This window comes from Protopterus annectens, chromosome 8.part0 (assembly GCF_019279795.1).
Source record: "Protopterus annectens isolate FY-2018-M chromosome 8.part0, PAN1.0, whole genome shotgun sequence".
Taxonomy (NCBI): domain Eukaryota; kingdom Metazoa; phylum Chordata; order Ceratodontiformes; family Protopteridae; genus Protopterus; species Protopterus annectens.
This window is the reverse complement of record NC_056741.1, coordinates 76,008,630-76,033,782: the sequence shown is the minus strand read 5'-3', so window position 1 is coordinate 76,033,782 and position 25,153 is coordinate 76,008,630.

Below are 25,153 nucleotides of genomic sequence, written 5' to 3'. Positions count from 1 at the left end.
TTGGGGATTCAATAATGGCTCCCAGTTTGCAGTCATCTGTGAACTTTATTAGCCAGAGTCCCTGAGTGTTGGCCTGTACTTCAGAGAAGTAGATGCCAAACAAGAGCAGTCCCAGGACTGAACCCTGAGGTACTCCACTTGTCACCTGTCTGGGGCTGGATTTGAAGTCAGCTACTTTTACAGTCTTGGTTCTGTCAGTAAGCCAGTTGGCAACCCATCGAGTGATGAAGGGATTTATGCCCAGCTTAGTAAGTTTACCTATGATTCCAGAGTGGGGGATGGTGTTGAAGGCCTTGGCGAGGTCCAGATAGGCTGTGTGGAACCCCTTACTCTCGTCCACAGCTCTGGAGACTGATTCAAAGAAGTCAATAAGGCTCAGGAGACAAGATCTAGCCTAGCCCATAGAAGTGCCCTGGCATTGTGCCACCCAATGTTAGTTCCCAGTGCTTCTATCAAGTAGAGCCAATGGACTGATCTCCGGGGTGATCTTTCTATTTCCCATCCACTCATCAAGATATCTCTTGAAGACAGCCAGTGAGGTGCTCTGCTTGACATGTATGGGAAGTATATTCCAGAGCATGGGCAGTCTCTGGGTTATAAACCTGTCCCTCCAGCATGTTCTGTTGATTGTGGTAATGGGGTAGAGGCCTCTGGAGCATGTGGATTTCTTTAGATGTAGTATTTCTAACAGAGATGGGTCAAACATGGCTTTGTAAGTCAAGCAGAGATTGCCACTTAGTAGACGATATGAGACTGAGACTAGCTGGATTTGTTTGAGTCTGTCCATATAGGACACGTGTTTAACACCTAGGATCCTCTTTGTGAAGTACTTTTGTGGCCTCTCCAGCTGTTGCAGGTGTCTAGTGAGGTATATGCCAAGTGGGGCATTATACTCTATGATTGGTCTAATGAGGGAAGAATAGAGAGAAATGATGACCTCTTTCTTCCTGGAAGCAAAACCCTTGGTAATGAGATGTGCCACATAAAAGGACTTTCTGACCACAGTGGCAATGTGGAGGTCGAAGGAGAGGTTGCTGTCAACCTGTGTCCCCAGATTTCTTATAACACCTTCAATGTTCAGTGGGCTCCCATCAATGTGGTAATTAGTGAGAACTGAGTTTTTCCCACAGGGGACGATGACGCATTTTTTGCATCAAGATTAAGGCCATGGGTTTGACACCAATCATTGGTCTCAGTGAGGCCTTTCTGTATTATGTCTGCATCACTTGGGGAGATAGTAATGGCTCCCAGCTTGTAGTCATCTGTGAACGTGGTCAGCCAGAGTCCCTCTGTGTTGGCCTGGACTTCTGTGAAGTAGATGTCAAACAGTAGAGGACTCAGGACCGATCCCTGTGGGACTCCACTCATGACTGGTTGGCAGTCTGACCTGGAGTCTGCTACTTTCACACTGTGGGTTCTATCTGTGAGCCAATTTGAAACCCACCTAGTGATATAGGGGTTGATGCCTAGTTTGGTGAGTTTATCAATGATTCCTGAGTGAGGAATGGCATCAAATGCCTTGGTCAGATCGAGGTAGGCTGTATGAACTGCCTTACCGTCATCCACAACTCTAGTGACTGACTCAAAGAAGTCAACCAGGTTGAGCAGGCATGATCTACCCTTCACAAAACCAAATTGCATGGGATCGAGAGTTTGGAGATTCCCTATATCCTTGTTAATTAGGTCCATAATGATGCACTGCATAGCCTTTAATATCAAACTCGTCAGGCTAATGGGGCGATAATTCCCAGAGTCTGTAGTCAGTCCCCCTTTCCCCCTTTATGGAGAGGGATGACTTTAGCAGTGTGCCATTTAATAGGGACAAAGCTTGAGGTGAGGATGTGAGTGAAGATGGCACACAGATGTGGTGCCAGTTCACTTTGTAATTCATATAGAAGACACCCAGGGATATTGTCAGCTCCCATGGAAGCTGTATTCATGGCCTTGGACAATGCAGCTTTAACCTGTGCTGCAGTAATGCTGGGTGCCTGGTATTCTTCCAGTATTGAGATTGGTCCTTTGGGGGGGGGGGGGGTAAAGTAGGCACTGAATCTGTTGGCTCAGTATAGGAGGTACCATTGTGCAGTAACTCAGAGAAAATCTGGGTATTGCTGTGGAGATTCTTGATATAACTATAGAAGGCTTTGTGGCTGATTTTACTGTCTGCCACAATTCTACCTTCATAGCTGGTTTTGGAGGTTTTTTATGAGGGATCTCAACTTTTTGTTGAGGCTAATAAGGGAATTTTTCCAGTCTTGGGACTTCACCTTTTTCTGCAACAGTTTCTTCCTTCTTTTGTAGAGTTTATTAATGGCAGGGGACCACCAGATTGGCTTCCTTTTTTTGGAGGACAGTATCTTGGTTCTGTTCAGTATGGCTAGTTCCATGCATTTATGTACATATTCGCACAGTGCATTGGTGTATGATTTGGCAGTCATGCATCTATTTTCCATTGGCATGGGTGCTGTGAAGTTAGTCACCTCTGTTTTTAGGACTCCAAAGTCAGCTTTGGAGAAGTTTTTCATGGTGGATACCTTTGTGGGGACTGTGGGTGAAATGTGGATTTCCATGGTAATTAGTTTGTGGTCAGATCTAACCAGGGATAAATTGACTATTGGTGTGGAGCAACGGTTGTCCATGTTAGTAATAACCAGGTCATGGATGTTGCTTTCTCTAGTGGGGGTAAGAATGAGTTGGTCCATGGCATTGAAAATGATGAATTCCAGGAAGCGTTGTGCCAGTGTATTGGTGCATGAGTACTTTTCCCAGGTGATGGAGGGGTATTTGAAGCCACCTAGTATGAGAGTGTTGGGTTGGATCTTAATAGTTTCCAGGGTACTTAGGAATGTGGAATGAGAGTCTTGGGACATGGCAGGGGACCTATAGCAGGCTACAACCTGAATCGCCAGCTTACCCAATGTTAGTTCTACCTAGAGTAGGTGGTGTCTGAAGAGTCCATTTCGGTATCGGGTATTTCCATGCTTCTAGACATTATCGTTGCACCCTTTTCATCATTTGTGGATGTTTTTTTCAATACAGCTGCAGTTTTTTATCATTTGGGAATTATTTCCCATTTCTGGTAACTATTTGGAGTTTGTCTTCATATTTTTTGGGTCTATGGATAGTTTAGTTTTGCTGGTGCATGTTTCGATAATATTGATGCTGGATGGCTGTGTACTTTCAGGAGATTGCTGATTTGCCATGGGACATTTGAAAAAAGTTCTTTGAGAATTCAGCTTGACAATCACGTAATGCTTATGAAGAATTAAATTGTGGTTGGTGATAATTTCTTTAGGTTCAAATGGTGGATTTATCCAACGGACACTAATGGTCGCCATTTTCAAAAATGGGTGCTTCTAACATTTTGCTTTGGGACATTCTCCCTATGGTAATAATTTGCATTCCTATAGGGGAGTTGTTTTTGGTTTGTTTTTGGGTCCAGAAATGCTATTGTGATTTAGTTTGTGTTCAAACAGTATATTCACTCAATGGACATTATTGACCGCTATTTTTTAACAACGGTCATATTGGGAACATCTCTGGGCTATGTAGATCTGAATGTGTTTCTGGTGGATTTATCTAATGGACACTATTGGTCACCATTTTTTATAATGGGCATTTCCAACATTTTACTTTGGGACACTCTTCTTATAATATTCCTATATGAGAGTTGTTTTTGGGTCATTTTGGGTCCAGGAATGTTACTGTGATTTATGACAACTTTAGTTCATGTTCAAACAGTGTATTGACTCAACAGACATTATTGGCAGTTATTTTTCAACAACGATCTTATTGAGAATATCTCTGGTCTTTGGAGATATAAAGGAAATCCTTCTGAGTAAGCTATTAGTTATGTGAGTTATTCTTGGGTGCAGGAACATTTTTTGGTTACCATTTTTTACAACGGCCATTTTTAGGTAATAACTAATACTCCTATAGGGGAGTTGCTTTTGGGTCCAGTAATAATGCAGTGACTGGTGACAACTTTTGCTTGTGTCCGAATAGGGGATCGATCTATTGGATATTATTGTTATATTTAATAACGGGAGCAGTAGGAGTACATTTTGGCTGTGTATACCTTAAAGAAGTGTTCCTGATGCAAACTTTTGTTCGTGTTTATACAGTGGATTTACCTTACAGACATTACTAGTTAAAACTCTTTACAACAGGTATGTTGGAAGCATTTCTGGGTTGTATATATTTCCATGAAGTGTTCTCAAAGTATGCAATTGAGGCTGGGATGATTGGTGTTCATGTTTAAACAGTGGACTGTTATAATGGAAATTATCGACCGCTACTTTTTACAATGGGTATATTGGTTTATGGAAGCAAGTTACGGATTAATTTCTTACTGAAACTTTGGATGTTTGTTTTTCCTTTGGGACTAATAGCATTTTGGAAGCTAATTACTAGTATGCGAGTTTGTAAGGACAGAATTTGATATTGCTGGGCTATAGAAAGGAATCAAGGGAAGGTATATTCTTATCAGGGAATACATTTCTTTCTTTTTTATGGGAAGCAGTGTATTTTTAAATGCTCGGTTGGGTTCTACATACTTGCAATGAGTTTAGTTGACTTTGTGATAAGGATAACAGTGGCACCAAATTCAGTTTTGTAATGATACTGTTTTTTGTAATGATGCTGTTTTTTGTAATGATGCTGTTTTTTGTAATGATACTGTTTTTTGTAATGATACTGTTTTTTTGTAATGATACTGTTTTTTGTAATGATACTGTTTTTTGTAGTGATACTGTTTTTTGTAATGATACTGTTTTTTGTAATTATACTGTTTTTTGTAATGATACTGTTTTTTGTAATGATACTGTTTTTTGTAGTGATACTGTTTTTTGTAATGATGCTGTTTTTTGTAATGATACTGTTTTTTGTAATGATACTGTTTTTTGTAATTATACTGTTGAGGTGTCTACTCTATAGTTGTTGGGAGTGGCATTTCATATTGGATTTGATTTATAGTTGTATGTTTGCATTTTGTGAAATGTGCGGACATACATCTCTATGTTCTTTATACTGACAATGTTTTTTAAGAATTTTTTTGTTTTTACAATAATAATATTGTAATGAACTACTATGATGTGTTGCATTGCTGATATTTGCTTTGCTAGTCTATAAGTTTTGAAATTGTTAACTTACTATATTATAGAGCATTATTCCATTTCAGGGGTGAACATATAGTTGTGATTTTTTTATTTCTGTGCTAACGTAGTTATATTTACATAGTGGAGGTTAGTTGTGATACTATACACAGTGTCAACATCAATCATTAACATTAGTTACCCCTTCCCTGTTTGGTTGGCTCGATTTAATATACCAAGTTAGTGGTCCTTTTTTCAACATAGATCTTATAACAATTTTGAAGGGTTTATCGGTAGGTAAGGACGATATTGGTATTTATGAGTCGCTAGGAACCAATTTACCCAAAAATGGCTTGGAACCAATCCAAGATGATGGTTGTCACTCTCTCTTTGATAGTATTTTCAAAAATATGAAGGCCCTTAGATCCAGTTTATGGCATGCTAGGCTATTTGAAGCCTATATCCAGAATGGCATTACCCCAGGGGGTTTAAGAATTTGGTTGAAGCCTTTAGTGGGGCAGCCTGATGAGGTTCTACTTTCAACCTGGTCCAGCATCCAACAAAATTCCTCAATGGAATTTGTGAAGGCTTTATATGCCTTTCATGAATGTAGAATTGAAATTCTTAACACAGATGTTTCCAAAATGTGTCATGATGCCAAACAATTTGAACACAAACCCCAATATAAAGAATGTTTAAGGAAATTGAGTGGGGACTTGTTAAAATTTGAAAATGAGCTGAAAGCTAGGAAGGTTTGTAAATTTAACAGAGATCAGTATGATTATAGCCAAGGTCATCCTTTCGAACAGACTAAAAATGTTTTGTTTTCTAAAATTAGGGATCAGACTCCTAGACAAAAAAGAAAAAGAAAATCTATCCTCAAAAAGACCATAAGTGATGGTTTGGGAGATGACATATCCTCCCATACTGATACTGAAAATGAGGTTTCTCAGACATCACCAGTGCACAAGCGTTGTTTATCTAATGATGGTCTTTTGACTAATGATAAGGTCCCTTTAGGGGGCATATGAAATGGGGGGATAGAAAACACAAATGTAGAGCTCAATCCCAGCTTAACAATAGAGGCCAAGTTGTAACTCTTGGAGCTGAAAAGACTACCAACAATGTCATAAATATTTCCTCCACTGTTTTGTCAGTCAGTGATTATGATGTATTGAATAAAGGATTAAACTTCATACCCAGTTTTGCTGTCTCAGAAAGTGATTTTGCACAGAATTTATTGTCTTTCTGTAGACTTCTAAACTTAAATTTTTGTTCAGGGATTCAGAAAACCACACTGAATCTTATGAGGTGGCCTTTAAATTTCATGCATCTAGTTTTGTACCACCAATGAGAAAACATGTTGATATATTTCAGAAATGTATACTTAAAGAGTTACATTTTGGTGGACACACCAGTGAGGGTTTGCTTTCTAATAATCTAAATCTAGCAGAAAGAGAGGCACTTTGGAAGCTTAAGAGCAGGAAAAATCTGGTTATGGTACATGCAGATAAAGGAGGTTCTATAGTGGTTATGAATTGGTCTGATTATGAAACTGAGGCCAATAGACAGCTCACTGATGCCAGATTCTATACAAACATGCTTATTGATCCAACTCCTTATTTCAAAATTGAAATTGATAATTTTTTGGATATGGCTAGGAGTGAGGGCATCATTGATGAACAAACCTGTTTTCATCTCAAGGTTAATGAACCTTCTTCCCAATACCTTTATCTGCTTCCTAAGGTACACATAAACCTTCATAATCCCCCGGGGCAGCCAGTTGTGTCAGGTAGGGATTCCTTAATGGAACCCATCTCTGTCTACCTAACCAAATATTTAAAACCTTTTTTGAAGGGAGTTAGGGCTAGGATCAAAGATACGACAGAGTTCCTTAACATTATTGCTGACTCTCAAGTGGAAGATGAATGGTTACTGTGTACCTTGGATGTAACATCATTATATACTAGCATCCCTCACTGGGTGGGTCTTATGGCACTGGATTTTTGACTCAGCAAATCCTGGGTTTAATACCTTTCTTTTTTGCTTAGTTGGGCACGTATTAACTAAGAATGTTTTCTTTTTTAATGGAAAATGCTATGTACAGGTTCAGGGTACTGCTATGGGGGCTGCTTTTGCCCCCATTTATGCAGACCTTTTTATGGGTTACCTGGAACACCATATGATCTATGGTAGGAGCCATAATATCTTCATTAATTGAATGGATATCTGGCATAGGTACCTGGATGACTGCTGGATGAGTTGGAAATCTGATGCGGTGTATTTACAAGAATGGGTTTGTTAGCTTAATGATAATAAATGGGGCATCCACTTTACTGTTGACTTTAACAGGAGGTCGATTCCATTTTTGGATGTCTTGGTCAATAAACAACATGATGGTACTTTAGCTAGTACAGTTTACAGGAAGCCCTTTCATTCCAACTCATTACTGCATGCATCCAGCTGCTATCCAGGTCATATTACGAGGAATATTCCAAAATCTAATTTATGAGGATAAAACGGATATGTTCAGGTCAGACAGATCTTGACCATTTCAATGAGGATTTAACCCATAGATTTGTAGAACGGGGGTATTCAGCTAGACATTTATCATATACCAGTTATGTTGTGGATAAGATGTCTAGGGAAGAATTGATTACCTATCAAGGTTCTAAATCCCATCAAGGATCTAAAATTAGGTTTACTACCACTTTTGGTAGAAACACTAAACATCTCACTCAGTTGATACAAAAACACTGGGATATTTTACATTCTGATGAATATTTGGCTAGAATATTGGACAACAGATGTGCTTTTTCCTTCAAAGAGGGGTTACTGTAGGGGGACATTTAAGTTTTTATAAAAGGCATTCATCCTTTCAAGTGAAAACTCAATGCACTTTAGATAGTACTAAAGTGTATGGCTGTTTTCCCTGTGAACATTGCACGTTCTGCAGATAAGTACTGAAAACCAAGGAGTTCTCCACCAAAAATACAACAAATGTTTTTTGAAATCCAGACTTTTACAAATTGCAGTAGCAGTTGGGGTGATCTATTTGGCTGAGTGCCACTGCTCTCCATTTTATATAGGTCAAACATCAAGGTCTTTTAATTACGGATTTCAGAACATCTGAGTAATATCAGAAATAAGGTTATTACAGATGCCTTATACAAGCATACATTGGTTCATAAAATGGCTAGGTTTCATTGACAAGGTTGTGGGTTCAAGGTTTTCCAAGAACAAATGGCATGAACTTCTAAATAAAAAGGAAAGGTCATGGATCATTCGTCTGGGGGGGGTTGTTTCCCCATGGACTTAATGATCATCTTTATAGACATATACTATGTCTCTTTTCATGTGGTGCATCTCAGGTCATTCACACCCACATGGACAATGACAGAGTCATACTTGTACTTGTTGTGCAGTGACCTGAGTGCATGTGTTATGTGTCGGATTCTGGCACCTGATAGAGAGCTGACTGCTATCTTCTCCTTATTCAACCTAGTGAGTGGGACATCAGTGTGCCTCACTATTGAGCCACCTATGATTATTGTATTGGGCAAGCTGTTTTGCCTTAGAGGCTTAGGTTGAGGGTTTCACTGTGTAGGTGAGCTATGTGTCTTGTGGTTTGTGCTGTGTTGTGGTGGTCAAGTGCATTTCTGCCTTGGAGGTCTCTGTTGTTTGGGTAGATTTCTATTGAGACCCTCTGTGAAACTGGGTAGGTGGTTTGTGTTTTTATGTGATGGCTTTATTGGTGGGTGCTCTGAAGGGCTATGTGTCTCTTGTGGTGTGGTGCAGGTGTTGACATTCTTGTCTTGACCAGCTATTCCAGTCTTGGCTGGAGAGTGCATGGCTTCCAGTTTGGAGATATAAATGCATCTCTCACAAGTCTGAGTGTAGGGAGGTAAGAGGAGAGGGTTGTCTGTGTACATGAGGCAACTGCTACACTGCCTCAGAATGCCCAAGTTCACCAGGTTAATAGGAGAAAGCACAGGGAACTGATCTTTAGACATGCCAGGAGGGATGGTCATCATTACTAAGTACTGGAGCTGTCCCTTTATAGAATGTCTAGTGCTGATAGCACTTATGAGTGCTGCAATAATTGCTACAAAAAGCCTGATGAAGTGCTAGGTGAATAAGCTAATTAAAGTGCAAGAGTGAAGAGAACTAGCAAGATCTAAGGGACAAACTGAAGAGCAGACTTTCTGGCACCAGTAATAGTTTACTCCAGCTTAGCGTGCTGCGCGGCACGCAAACCCATGCAAACATGGACTTTAAAGCCTAAAGTTGAAAGGTATAGAAAAAACTGCCCAAATGGCCAATAAACTACAATTTCTGAGGCAGAAACCACTCCTCTTGTGGTAGATAGGCTACCTAGTGCTTACCATGCCCACTGATAGATTGGAAGACTTCCTTCTAACACAGAAAGATCTGGAGAACCCAGAAACTTACAAAACAGCCCTGGATACAGCAAATCTGTATCTGGACTACTCTAGTAACAGGAAAGGTGAGAAACAAGCTTAGAACTTGTTTTTTTTTTTTTTTTTGCAGAAAAGGAAACAGTTCAGAGACTAATAAAAATACTTTAAATGCAGTGCAAGCTAGCACACTTGAGTGTGTAGCAATATTAAAGCAAATGCAGTTAAAATAAATGCAGCTAAATGAAAAAAATTACAAGTGCAGAAAGCGGTATGATCGGAAAAAAGTCAAAATAGAGGCACTTAAAGTCTGTCTTTCTTCTTTCTGTTGCTCTTGTAGTCTGCAGGATGCCAAAACAGGATCCTCGGAGCTTAAACAAGTGCAGACCTGTGCAAACACAGGCCTTTAGACCAGAAAGTTGAAAAGGATAGAAAAACTGCCCAAACAGGCAATAAACTACAATTTTAGAGCCAGAAACCACTCCTCTTGTGGTAGATAGGCTACCTAGTGCTTACCACTCTAACTGATAAGCTGGAAGGCTTCCTTCTAACACAGAAAGGTCTGGGGAACTCAAAAACGTACAAAACAGTCCTGGATACAGCATATCTGTATCTGGACTACTCTAGTAACAGGATAAGTGGAAAACAAGCTTAGAACTTTATTTTATTGTTATTTATTTATTTATTTAACATTTGTTTACCATGAAAGTAACTAGCTGGAAGACAAAAAAACTTTTCTTTGTTTTATTTTTCAGAAAAAAGTTAACTTATAGCTGGAATACCTCAAAAGAGTTAAAAATACATCCAGCTGAAGCTCTGCATGCTGCAGACCTGTATTTAGTTTTAAGGTTAAAAACTCAGTAAGAAAAAACTCACAATGAAGCACAGATTAATCACTTAGTCAAAAGAATAGCACTTGTAGTATGAAAAAATACAGTTTAAGAACAAAAAAATGCAGTAAAATGCAGTTAACAGTAATGAATTGCAGTAGACAGCAATGAAATAGTAAATTGCTTTGAAACAATCGCTCACAAATCACAACAGTAACAGACAGCAATAATAAAGCAACGATTCAGTAGAATACTGTCACCAATTTAGGGAGGCTACCAACAAGCAGTAATAAATATGGCAAATAGCAAAATGAAGGAGAAAGAGGTACAGTTTTTTTTAGTAGAAAGTGAAGATACAGAAGATAATGAGATAATTCAAGGTTCAGAAGCTAAAGGGGAGGGGCGTTCTAAGTTATCACTGTAAACAGTAGAACGAGCTGATGTAATGTGACTGAGGGGAGTGTCCAGTATCAACTTTATACCAGAGTTGGGCAACTGAAAGCCACCAAGATTTAACTGCCACAACTGGGCAGGTGGGTGGGAAAACAAACAGTCGTCCGGATTACAGAGATATGTAGTAAAACAGAAGTGCAGAAAACAATTGAGAATAAACACCTATCTTTTTCCAGTGTCACAGCAGGGCAAAAGACAGAAGGCCAGTCTCTCTGCAGCTTTGAACAGTTTGAGCAAACAAGTATAACTGGTTTAAAACACTGACTATTAAAGACAGAGAAACATAAACCAGCCCAATTATCCAATCAAAAATAACAGTTTTGCAGGAATGCTTTTAGCTAGATTAAACCAGACTGATTACTTTCTGCCACAAAGAAAAAATCTAGCCTCTCTAGACAAAAGATTTCCCTACAAGCTGAAAGGGAATTCAGCTCTATCAGACAACAAAAAGGAGACTAAAAACGGTTGCACCGATTGCAAACAACAGTTGTACAGATTACAGAGATGTTGTTGTATCTTTCGGCTTTTCCCGGTTAGGGGTCGCCACAGCAGAACTCCGGTCCGCTAATGATTGGCAGTAGATTTTTACGTACCGACTTGCCAGGCCTGATGCACAATCTTCAACGAAGGTACACCCATTCACGCATGTCTCCACAGAGAAGACGCTTTAGTTGAGAATCTAACAGAACAACGTCTTACTGTGAGGTGACAACGCTACTGCAGCACCACCACCGCAGCTTGTACAGATTACAGAGATATGTAGTAAAATAGAAGTGCAGAAAACAATTGAAAATAAACATGTATCTTTTTCTAATATCACAGAAGGGCAAAATGCAGAAGGCTAGTCTCTCTGCAGCTTTGAAGAGCTTGAGCAAACATACATTTAAAAGGAGGGAAATATGCAGGCCACTTTTTGTCTTGTTTAGTTAGTTCCCTGCACTTTTATGTTTAGTCCCCGTGGACACGTTTTGTCTTGTTTAATCCCCTGCACTTTCACTTTTTGTCTTGTCTAGTCCCCTGCACTTTTCTTGTAGTTCCCGCTTTTGTCTAGTCCCCATGGGCAGAGAAAAAAGGACCAGAAGCCATGCATGCATATTTATGCCAAACACAACTTAGGCGCGAAATTTCATTGCCTGCTTACCTGAAGAATGTTTCAGGCAAGGAAAGGCAAGATGTTTTGTATATATATTCTTGATTCAGGGCTCATGCTTCTGGTCAGACACAGCTTTCAGGTATGGATATATGCTGTTGCTTCAGGGATCATTGTCTTTTATGCTGCTGCAGGGATCGTTGTCTTTTATGCTGCTGCAGTGATCATTGTCTTGTATGCTGTTGCAGGGATCGTTGTCTTTTATGCTGCTGCAGGGATCATTGTCTTGTATGCTGCTACAGGGATCATTGTCTTGCATGCTGCTGCTTCAGCGATCGTTGTCTTTTATGCTGCTGCAGGGATCGTTGTCTTTTATGCTGTTGCAGGGATCGTTGTCTTGTATGCTATTGCAGGGATCATTGTCTTTTATGCTGCTTTAGGGATCATTGTCTTGTATGCTGCTACAGGGATCATTGTCTTGCATGCTGCTGCTTCAGTGATTGTTGTCTTTTATGCTGCTTCAGGGATCGTTGTCTTTTATGCTGCTGCAGGGATCGTTGTCTTTTATGCTGCTGCAGGGATCGTTGTCTTTTGTGCTGCTGCAGGGATCATTGTCTTGTATGCTGTTGCAGGGATCATTGTCTTGTATGCTGCTGCTGGGGGGATTGTCTTGAAGACTTCAGTGTACCTGTTGCAAACATAATTCTAGAAGACACGCTGAAGGTAGACCGAGTTCTTAAGTATTCAGTGTACAATAATTAGGCAGTATTCAATGTCTTCAAATAAAGTTTATACTGACCATTTTTTGAAAATTCAGCTACTTTATTTAGGAAACTGGCAATCTTTTGATGAGGAACTCAGACTTAGCAGCAGCATTAGAAATCTTTGCACTTCAAAAATGTCTTGTCTGACACTTGAAACTCCTTTTCTTTTGCTGGAGAGGAGTACAAATGTATTTGCACTGACAGATTTACAACACAAAAGTGTGTGTAGATCTAATGAGTTGTGTAACATTTAATTTTATGTTGAACCATACTGGAGGCATACTTACTAAAGAAACAAAATGCTGTCTGAGAAATGGAATAGTGTAACTGAATACTGCCTTGCTCTGTCTCTGGGTTTTGTAAAGAAATATTTTATGCTTTAGCTCTCATGTGAGCTGATAAACTGAAGTAAGATGTTTTGTATGTATACAAGCTCTACTTGCTAGTGCTGGACATAGTGTTAAACTTTTTTTGTTTAATTTTATTTATTTTTTTTATTACTATTTCTGGGATGCCTGAACGAAGCAGGTATTCAATCAACAGTTTCTGTAGAGGTATTTGAAGGTTTTCACAGTTTTGTAATTGCTTCTTCAAAAGTATCTTACACTTTGGAGGTGACAGAAGCTTTTCAGTCGTGATATTTATGCCATGCTCAGTGGCCAGAATCCTTGTTCACATGCTACAGTGTTTCAGAATATATTGTCTCTTCTCATTTTTGACTTTTTCAAAAAAAGTGTTTGCTCCTACATGCTACTGTTGACAAAGGCACCTTTTATTTGAAGGAAAGAGATTTCATAATGTCTGACCTTGATGACTGATTAGGCTGTGTAGGCATTGAACAAAGGAACTTGTAAGCACTTTGCAAACTATGTGTGTATGGAGATGTTTGCTTTCTTCTTCTTGTCCTAAAGTTTTATTTTTTGTGTCCATTTTTTATGTCAAGTTCTTTACAGTAGGGATTTGTTTTTGCAATGAGCTAATTTTTTTTAATTAATTTCCTTTATTTTGCATTTTTCTTCAAATATACTTTTGTCTCTTTCTTCCTTGTATATCCCCATAGTAAGTACCTAAAGTTGTGTTTTTTTCTTTGTTAATAAATGTCCGCTATAGCACTCACTATATTCCTTTGCTTGTTCAAACTGGAGAAATTACACAAAGGTGTGTCTATGTTTCCTTTCCAAGGAAGGCCAGATTTCATTATCTTACTATTCATACAACAGCAAATTTGTAGCATTTTGTAAAAATTCATCAGTTTGATTCCTAGATATCCAGTTACAAATCCGTTTAGATTTTTACAGATAATTTCAGATGTTACTGAAATGTTTTGTCATAATATACTGAATATTGTCAGACTTCTTACATATATTGGTTGCAAATGACACCCAGAATGAAGCTCCTCAAATTTAAACCACATTCTAAAAAGTGGTGCTATGTTCTACAAGGAATATAATTTGCTACAATCAGGAAGGTGAATCAAAGAACACATACATGTATGCATGGCCCTAAAAATGTGTGAGGAGCCTATAGTTTGAAAACAACCCAGAGGTAAGCTTAGTCCTCCACTGGCCAGATGCAAAATGAATGTGGGTTTTCATGCCCTTTCAATGAATGTGAATTTCAAGGGCAGAGAAGTTTACTGCTCATGCTAAGTCTGTTTTCATTGCAAGACTGTATTGTTTGTTTAGCAAATGGCTCAGTATTTGTGCTATTTTATTTCAATTTTTGTAATTACTGTAGAAATAAATAAGAAAAGAGTATGCACGCTGACAGATTTGAACAATGTTTATGGTAATTGAGGAGAGATATCCAAGTAATGGAACACTGGAGTGGCTGGGGAGGTGGCTGCTGCTGGAGCAGCAGGGGGTTACAAACTATCCATTCAAGTAAAACAAAGCTCATCCTCGTCCATATTCAAATGCAACTTGGATCTAAGGATGGGTAATAGAAATTGCACTCCAGGATTGCCCCATACCACTAATGGATAGAGGCAGTTCCTAAATGCTGCATCCCTTACATGGGTCCCCTCAAATTATCGATGGTATGAGCACAGTTATTCTCACTAGGGCTAATGTACAATTATCAGCCATGTGATTAGTTAAGACCAATCAGGAAATGTTAATTCAAGCATCAAAAGGGAAATTGGCTATGCTTAAAATGTCCTCTAAGTGAACCCCACTTGTGCATTGTTGACAAACTCAAGAGGTTAGGTACAAACCCGTATGTCACCTGATGGATAGCTAACTGGCTCACAGACAGGACCTAGGAAGTTAGAATTGGGGAGTCCACCTCTACAAAGAGGCCAGTCACAAGTGGAGTCCCTCGGGGATCAGTCCTTGGACCACTCCTTTTTGGCATTTACTTCTCAGAAGTCAAGGCCAATGTCAGTGGTCTCTGGCTGACTAAATTTGCAGATGATTGCAAATTAAGAGCTGTCATTGAATCTCACACTGATACAAATGTTCTCCAGGAGGGGCTGACACAGGCAAACAACTGGTGTCAGAGTCATGGACTAAAACTAAATGCCAAGAAATGCAAAATGGTATAGGTTCATAGGTTCATAGGTTGGTACTAGGCTATCAGCCCGAGGGCCTATACAAGCCTAGCCATAACAATTCCCAGGATATTTCTTCCCACAATATTTACTTCCCTGGACCCCTGTCTAGCAGGGCTACTGACGTGATCCCTGAGGTGAATTTCCTATCTCCCATCCAATTGTCAAGTTCCTTTTGAAGAGGGCCAAGGAGGCACTCTGCTTGACATGTATGGGCAGTCTATTCCAGAGTATGGGGAGTCTCTGGGTCAGGAACCTATCCCTCCAGCATGTTTTGTTCATTGTGATGACAAGGTTTAGATCCCTGGAGCATATGGCTCTGAGGGATTGGGATTTCTTTAAGTGGAGCATGTCTGAGGGATTGGGATTTCTTTAAGTGGAGTATGTCCAGCAGCTCAGGGTTTGACATGGCATTGTATGATAAACAGAGATCACCTCTGAGTAGGTGATATGCCACAGAGTATAGCTGGAGTTTTTTTTAGATGGTCAGCATAGGGCATCTGCTTTAGGCCTGTGATTCTTTTAGTGAGGTATCTCTGCGGCTTTTACAGCTGTTGCAGATGTCTTGTGAGGTACATACCAAACAGGGCATTGTACTCTATAATGGGTCTAATGAGGGATGAGTACAGTAGGACAATGACCTCCTTTTTTCTGGATGAAAAGCCCTAAGTGATGAGGTGTGCCAACACAGAAGGATTTCCTGACTGTTGTGGTGATGTGGTTATCAAAGGTGAGACCACTGTACACCTGTGTCCCTAAGTCTCTCATCACACTTTCGGTGTTTAGTGTACTGCCAACTATGTGGTAGTTTATGGGTACAGGTTTTTTTCCAGAGGGGATAACTGTACATTTCTTGGCATTAAGCTTGAGCCCATGGCTCTGGCACCAAGCATCTGTTTCTGTAAGGCCCTTTTGTAGAATACCCACATCATTTGGGGATTCAATAATGGCTCCCAGTTTGCAGTCATCTGTGAACTTTATTAGCCAGAGTCCCTGAGTGTTGGCCTGTACTTCAGAGAAGTAGATGCCAAACAAGAGCAGTCCCAGGACTGAACCCTGAGGTACTCCACTTGTCACCTGTCTGGGGCTGGATTTGAAGTCAGCTACTTTTACAGTCTTGGTTCTGTCAGTAAGCCAGTTGGCAACCCATCGAGTGATGAAGGGATTTATGCCCAGCTTAGTAAGTTTACCTATGATTCCAGAGTGGGGGATGGTGTTGAAGGCCTTGGCGAGGTCCAGATAGGCTGTGTGGAACCCCTTACTCTCGTCCACAGCTCTGGAGACTGATTCAAAGAAGTCAATAAGGCTCAGGAGACAAGATCAGCCCTTCATGAATCCAAACTGGGTGGGGTCCAGTGTTTGAAGGTTGCCAATGTCTTTGTTTATAAGTTCCATGATAATGCGTTTCATGTCCTTGCAGATTAGGCTTGTCAGACTGATGGGATGGCAGTTCCTGGGATCCAAGGTGGATCCCCCTTGTGGAGTGGGATAACTGTAGCTGTGTGCCACTCAGTGGGCACAAAGCCTGAGGTGAGGCTATGATTAAACATGACACTTAGGTGAAGTGCCAGTTCATTTTGTAGTTCATGTAGTACACAGCCCGAGATGTCATCTGGTCCCATGGATGCTGTATTCTTAGCTTTGGAGAGTGCAGTTGCTACCTGTGTGGCCGTGATTACCGGAATTTGGCAATCTTTTGGTATTGAGATGGGCCCTTTAGGGGGTGAGAGAGGGGTGAAGTTGGCACTAAATCAATCTGCCAGGATACTGGCAATATCCTTGGGATCAGTATATTTAATGCCATTCTGTTGTAGCTCACAGCAGATCTCAGCTTTGCCATTTAGATTCCTCACCTAACTATAGAATGCTTTGTGGTTGTCTTTGGAACCTTTAGCAATTTTATTTTCATAACTAGCTTTGGAGGATTTTATGAGGGATCTCAGCTTCTTCCTGAGGCTGGTAAGTGAGTGTTTTACATCCTGGGATTTTCCTCTTTTCTGCAACAGTTTCTTCCTTCTGTTGTATAGTTTTGTTTATGGCAGGGGCCACCAGCTTGGCTTCCTTGTTTTGGAGGAGATCATCTTGGTTCTATTTGGAATGACACTATTCATGTATGAGTGGATGTGCTCATGCAGTGCCTTAGTGCAGGATTCAGCAGTCGAACTTTCAGTTTCTGTCTGCATGAGTGTCATGAAGTTTGTCACTTCTGACTTGAGTAGCATGAAGTTGGCTTTGGAGGTTTTTTATGGAGGTTTCCTTACTGAAAGGTGGAGGTGGGATGTGGATGTCAAGGGTGATTAGCTTATGGTCAGACCTGACCAATGAGGGGGTGGCCACTGGTGTGGAGCATCTATCTCCTATGTTGGTAATGACCAGGTCTAGGATATTGGAGCCCCTGGTGGGATTATGGATTAGTTGATCCAGGGCATTGGAATTTATGAATTCCAAGAACCGTTGGGAAAAGGTGTTGGTACCCAAGTAGTTTTCCCAGTTAATGGCGGGGTAGTTGAAATCACCCAGTATTAGGGTGTTTAGCTGTATCTTAATATTTTCCAGTATGTTTATAAAGGTGTAATGAGAATATTGGGGCATGGTGGGGAATCTGTAGCAAGCTACAATTTGGATTGCAGTCTTACCTAGTGTTAGTTGCACCTGGAGAATTTCAGATGCATTGTGTTGGGCAACTAGCCTGGAGGTGTGAATATCCTTGGTGAATATGGGCACTCCTCCACCTTTAGTGTTTCAGTCTTGGTTTGGTGGCCGAAAAATGTGGTAAGAGTTGTAGCCTGGTATTGCAGGGGTGCTCCCCGGAGCCTTGAACCAGGTCTTAGTTACTGCACAGATATTGATGTTCTCCTTTGGAAAGTCATCCATCCCTGGTAACTATCATATTGACAACACATCCCTTTGAGTTGACCCAGTAGTCAGGGACTTAGGGACACACATAGTATTTTACTGTCTTCAAACTCTTGCATATTAATTTTTTTTATGTTTTGCCCTGCTTTTAGTTGCTAGTAATACCTCTCTCTCCCCCTGCAAAGCCCCTCTCTATTGTAGCTTATTTTAGCCATACAGCACTGGGTTTCCTTCAAGTAAATCTACTTGTGTACTTGAGGCCAGCGTCTTTTTGTAAGCTTACTTCTGCTCATATTTTATTTCTTTTTATTTTATTTCTGGTGACTATACCTTTAGAAACTTTATATCCTTGTCTCCCAAGCTAGTTTTTTCACTATCTTTACTGATTGTTTCTATGACTTCATCTTGACCAGGGTGCTAGCCCCACTCTGTTTGCCCTCGCTACACTCAGGGTCACTTTGCTCCCGTACCCTACCCCCATTTCCACCCACCCCATTGCAATTACCTTTATACCTATCTATCCCTCCCCTTCCTGTCCCACTAGCCACTACAATTCCACTTCCTGCCTATTGCCACAACCACCTTACTAATCTGTCAATCTTGTCAACACCACTTCATCTATACCACTGGCTCTCTACCTACTCTCTGACCATGTTGTATTCCAACATGCATTATTTTCTAATATCTTCTACACTACTCCTTATTCTCTCTATCTCCACCTCTTACCACTCCAATCTCTCTGACCAACTCCTATGTTCACCAACTTCTCACTCATACAACATATATCCAACTACCCCATCTTTTACTTTTACTTTTACATCTTGGGCGGCACAGTGGTGCAGTGGTTAACATTGTCACCTCACAGCAAGAGGTTCTCCGGTTCGATTCTCGGCTGGGGTGCCTTCTGTGTGGAGTTTGCATGTTCTCCCTGTGTTCGCGTGGGTTTCCTCCGGGTACTCCGGTTTCCTCCCACATTCCAAAGACATGCATCTGGAGCATTTCTCCCCGGGCCTCCGCTGAAAACAGGCTCTGTGGAACCTAGTCGGACATTCCCGGTCAACAAATGTTAAATAAATAAATAAATAAATAAAAAAAATACTATCTCCCCTAGTCTCTTTACTACCTCTATCTCAAGTCTATATAAACTATCCATAATACAGGTTTTTAAACCTTCCCACAAAGCTAAGTCAAAACTATACAAACTCCATCTAGCATCTACTACACACTCTCTCCTCACTAAAAACCTACTTTGTTCTGGAGATATCCATCCCAACCCTGGCCCCTCTTCTCTCCCCAAAACTACCTCTACACTGCTCCCATCTTACTCATCTAACAGTCACCAACCTCAGTCACAACAATCATATCCATCCAAATACTTAACTATTTACTCACTGAATATTCAGAGTCTAGCAAATAAAGTCACAGAGCTGCACTCATGGATAGCTCTCAATAACCCTCACATCCTCTCCCTATCTGAAACCTGGCTCAAGCCACAAATCTCAAATAGTGCAATACTCCCACCAGGTTATAATATCTTCCGATCTGACAGACCTGTAAAAAAAAGGTGGTGGTGTGGCCATCCTCTACTCAAACATTCTTAACCTCTCACCATACTCTTCCCCAATTCCTGACTTCCTCCCAGCTGAAATCATCATCCTTAACTTCCATCTGAATCCCCACAAAAAACTTGCAATTGCCTCTATTTACCTTCCTCCTGGTAACAATCTGCCCATTCTTGAAAACATCCTATCCTGGTTCTCTCACAACATACCATATGAGACACTTATCCTTGGTGATGTCAACATTGATTGGTCCAAACTCACAACTGACTCCCCCCAACTCAGTATCCACCTACACGGCTTCCACCAACTTATAACATCTCCCACTTGCTTCCATAAAAATTCCACTTCCAGCTCCATCATAGACTGGATCCTTACCAATTCCCCCCACCAATACCGCAATCCCACCACCTTACCTGATTCCCTCAGTGATCATCTCCCTACCACCATCTTAAGACACTACTCCCATATTCCTAAACCCAACCTTATCAAAGACTGTCGAAAACTATCGACTTTCATTTCATCCCAATTTAACTCCATTCTCCACAACATAGATTGGTCCATCCTAAAACACCTCCCCCTAAACTATGCTGTAAGCACTTTCAATAGCATCTTCATGAATACTCTAAACTCCTTAGCTCCCTCTAGGAAGATCAGAGTAAAATCAAACCATGCTCCCTGGCTCTCCAAAGAGACTAGGTCCCTTATGAAACAAACAGATCATGCTTGGAAAACCTGGACTAAAACTAAACAACCACCTTTTCTTCAAAATTACAGGCAACTGAGGAACCTTGCAAAAAAACATACAACTAATGGCAAAAAGTTATACTATAGCTCTGCTCAGATTAACAACAAATCCAATCCTCAAAAATTGTTGTCAACTCTCAACAACATCCTCTATCCTGGAAAGCCCTCTAATCCCTCCCCATACACTAACTCTTCCTCTCAGGAAACAGCTACCCTCCTGAATAAACACTTTATCTCTTCCATCCAAATCTGGTAACCTCTAAGCCAAACTCTACTTCAACAACCACCTCTCCAAGTCCCACTAACACAACTTTGATTTCTTTTGAGCCAGTTCCCATTACTTACATCAAATCTCTACTACTCAAGCTAAAACCTGGTTCTCCTTCCACTGACAATCTATCTCCTACATTCCTCAAACTTGCTGCTGACTCAATTGCCTATTCTGTATCTATACTAATTAATTGATCTATTCTGGAATCAACTGTCCCCCCCCTTTGGAAATCTTTCTTCACTATCCCTCTTCATAAAGGTGGAAACTCCACTGACCCCTCAAACTACTGACCCATTGCCATTCTGTCCCCCCTCTCCAAGATATTAGAAAAATGTATTCACTCACAGCTTCTCAATCACCTCCTCACACACCACTTACTTACCCCTACCCAACATGGATTTCGTCCTCACCACAGCACCACCACTGCCCTCCTCTCCTTCACTCATATCATTGCAGAGGCCCTAGACAACAATAAACTAATTTCAAGTCTTTTCCTAGATATCTCCAAAGCCTTTGATACTGTCTCTCATCCTCTACTACTATCCAAACTCGCAAATCTCTACCTATCCCCCTCTGCACTTGCCTGGTTTAATAGTTACCTATCTGGCAGGGAACAATCTGTCAAATGGCTCACATCCTCATCACCTTTCCTTCCCATCTCCACTGGTGTTCCCCAAGCATCCATCTTGGGACCCCTTTTGTTTAACATCTTCACCAATGATCATTACACCTCATGCAAAGAATCCTCCCTTATTCAGTATGCTGACGACTCCACACTTTTATCCATCTCAAATAACATTCCTGAACTACACTCCCTGACCTAACAGGCCCTACTATCCACCGAACAATGGCTCTCTCACAACCTACTGATCCTAAATCCCAAAAAGACCAAACTCCTACTTTTCCTTCCCTGTTCCCTTTCTCGTCACAAAACCTCATTTTTTATAACATCTTCTACCAATAAAACTATCCAACCTGACACCCACATAAAACTTCTTGGGGTCATTATCGATGACGAACTAAAGTTCAATGTACACATACTCCAATGTATAAAAAAAAAAAAAAACAGAAACTAGGTCTGCTATATCGGAACAAAAAATTCCTAACCCCTGAATCTAGACTTACCCTGGGCCAGGCACTCCTCCTCCCTGCCCTCTTATACGCCGCCCCAATTCTTACCAATATCCAGGCTTCCACTCTAAACAAACTGCAACAGACATACATAAAATAGCCAGATTCATTACTAACTCCCCATACAACTCACACCACTGCATTTCTTTAAACTCTCTTCAACTGCTTGAACTTCCCCAGTTTCTGCTATCTTATCAATTTCATATGCTACACTCTATTCTTTATAAACCCTCATTCTGTCCATCTCTATCTTCCTCAGTCTCCATCTACATCCCATCCTGGACCCTCCATCAGTAGGCAAACTACTCTACAAACACTCCCTTGCCCATGCTTGGAACAAATTTCCCCTTGAATTACGTTCAATCTCCCACACCTCACACTTTAAAAGTGAACTAAAAGCTTATTTTCTCAATTCCAGAACCTGCCCTTGCCATGACCCTACCTAGTCTTCCTTCCCTTTATGTACCCTCAAAAGGACCATACTTAGTACCTCATTACACCTCCCTCTCCAATGTGTCTACTATGCATTTGCACAATTTTATACAAACAAAAAATGTTCATTGTTGACCTATTGAACTATATCAATGTAAAATTGTTACTTAGCTTCTTTTTAATGCAACTTTAACTTTATGCATGTATCCCAACATATGTGAATCATTTGCTATAACTGCTATTATATCAATATTGTTTAAAATTGTGTTTGTTTTAAAATGTATTACAGGAGCTTTTCTCCTCGGGTCTCCATTGAAAATGGGCCACAAGCCCAGTTGGACAAACCCGATTAACAAATGTCAATAAATAAATAAATAAATAATAAATATAGTAATCTAGCCTTTGATCACCATGTGTCTACCATGGTGAGGAAATCATTCTATGTTTCACAACTTATAAACAAAGGTATGGCATCTAAGTCCAAGGAAGCCATTGTTCTGCTGTATTCGGCATTCATCAGACCTATCATTGAGTACAATGCCCCCTTTGGTACATAACTAACCAGGCATATCCAACAACTGGAATGTCCACAGACGTTCCTCACTAAAAGAATACAGGATGTAAGTAATATGTCCTATGCAGACTGCCTCATGGTCCTATCCCTGTATTCTGTCTCCTGCAGGCTTTTGAAAGGAGATCTATGCCTGGCATACAGGGCATTGTCAGACCCCACTCTAATGGACCACTTGCATATCCATAAAAGAAACAGTACCAGAATTATCCATTCTAAAGACTTAAACTTTGCCTGTGATATAAACAGGACCTGCTGGAGAGATAGATGTGTATCCCAGAGACTACCCCATCTATGAAACAGGCTCCTCATCCATGCAAAGCAGGGTTCCTCCCTAATCCAATTCAAGTGCAACTTGGACAACTGGATGGGAAACACGAAATTCATCCCTGGTTTGGCACCTATGTTTCTAATGCAAACAGGTAACCTGTAAATGGTTCATCTCCCAGGACCATGCGTACCCTTATCAAGGGTATCAGAACTTGTCAGAGATTTGGGATGTATGGCTAGATTTAAAAAGGCAGGATGTCCAGGTGTCAAACCAAAGTGCAGAAACAAAAACTTTTATTTTCAGCTTCACCAGTAAAAGCGTTAAAAACATACAATAAATCCAAATATCCCGTCAAGCGCTTTCACCCGGGCCCTCCCAGGCTTTATCAAGACATTTAATTCATTACTAGGCAGATTCTTTTATATTATTTCTGCCCTACTTAATTGCTTGATTGATGATCACACACCAGTGTTGTTGCAAACCGACGAGGAAGGAACGGATGACGTCCCGGTAACGCGACGCGAATTTAAGCAGGTGATGTGCCTGCTTTCTCAACTGACTGGGCTGCTAACTAACAACGGTTCCCAAGGTACCAGAGGAATACCAGCAAACCAGGAGCAACTATTGGCGACAAGTGGCTCAATCTCTTTAAAACCAACTAACGGAACTGTGGAAAATGTCGAGATGGACACTAACATTAACGCAGAGCGTATAACCGCACAGCAAGTAAGAAGTAAACGAGGAAATATTCATCCCACTTCTGCTGGTCCCGACGGAGGTTTCAATTTCAGTAAATGGACTAACAAAGGGTTTTCCTTTGGTCAAGGTACTGTTTACACTAGCGAAATTTCAAATAGTAATTTGGAAACAAAGCTCAAAGAATTTAACAATAAATTGTACTCATACAAATCAACTAAGCTTGAAATAGATTACCTTACTGAATGTTTGAATGTGAAAAGAGTCCCTAAGGGACTACGCATTGTAAAATTTCCTAACAACGCTGCCCCTGGCAGTGAATTATATGAAGAATTAATAGCCCTGTTTAATAGAACGGGACTTGAAATGTTGGGGTTAATGATTAAGGATTATGAGGTTAAAGCCTCACTTTTACTTGATGAAGTTAATGTATTGAATAATAATATTGTGAAAGATACAATGTTTAGCAGTGTAAAAAAGGATTATGATACCACATTTAATGAGATTGATAATCACTGTGTTAGGATTGTTAATAGAAAAATAAAAAAGTTGGAGCGTGACCTACACGAGTATAGCACAGGACAAGCATACAAGTTTTATGGAAGAAGTAGATGGGGAAAAGATCAGAACCATAATGGCAATGTAGACAATGAACATGACAATGTTTTTAACGAAGGGGGAGATGACCAGGGACCAAGAAGAAGTGAGAGATTGGCACAAAAGCAGAACTCACTACCTAACCAGATAAGGGCAGGCCAACAGGATTTTCAATATGGCCAGGGGAGACAGAGGAACAGAATAGGGAGTGCACTTACCAGGAGATGGAATCCCCCAAGGAGGTAATAATAGACAAAGCAGACTATGAAACACCTGAAAATGGTGTTACACGTAACTTAAGTTGCAATGTAGTGAAGGAAGGCAATTTCTCTATTTTTAACTATACTGAAAGTGAGGTTAGCAGTTTATTTTTTGAAGTATTTACCAAAGGACTTCACTTTGTGCCACATAGCACCATCAATGTACCCAAAACAATATTGGATTTGAAACTTTATACAAGGCGACTGAATTTAGCAGTGAATTTGAAAGGTAAAGTACTAGATAACAACAAGCTGTATAGGAAAAGTACGTGGAACCCCCCACTTCACCCAGTTATTAAAACATTCGAGGAATTAGTAGAAATAGAAATTCGGAATGTAAACACGGAAAAGAGTTTAGAAAGTAGTAACTTTTCTGAAGAATCTTACCAACTGATTAAGAAACTAAACAGTGAAGGTATCAGGGTGATGAAAACTGACAAAGGGGGGGGCGTAGTATTAATGTATCAGCATGACTATACAGCTGCCCTACATTCACATTTACACAACAATGAGCAATACAACCAGGTATCTATTAACGAAAGAAATGTTGCATACGCCAAAAT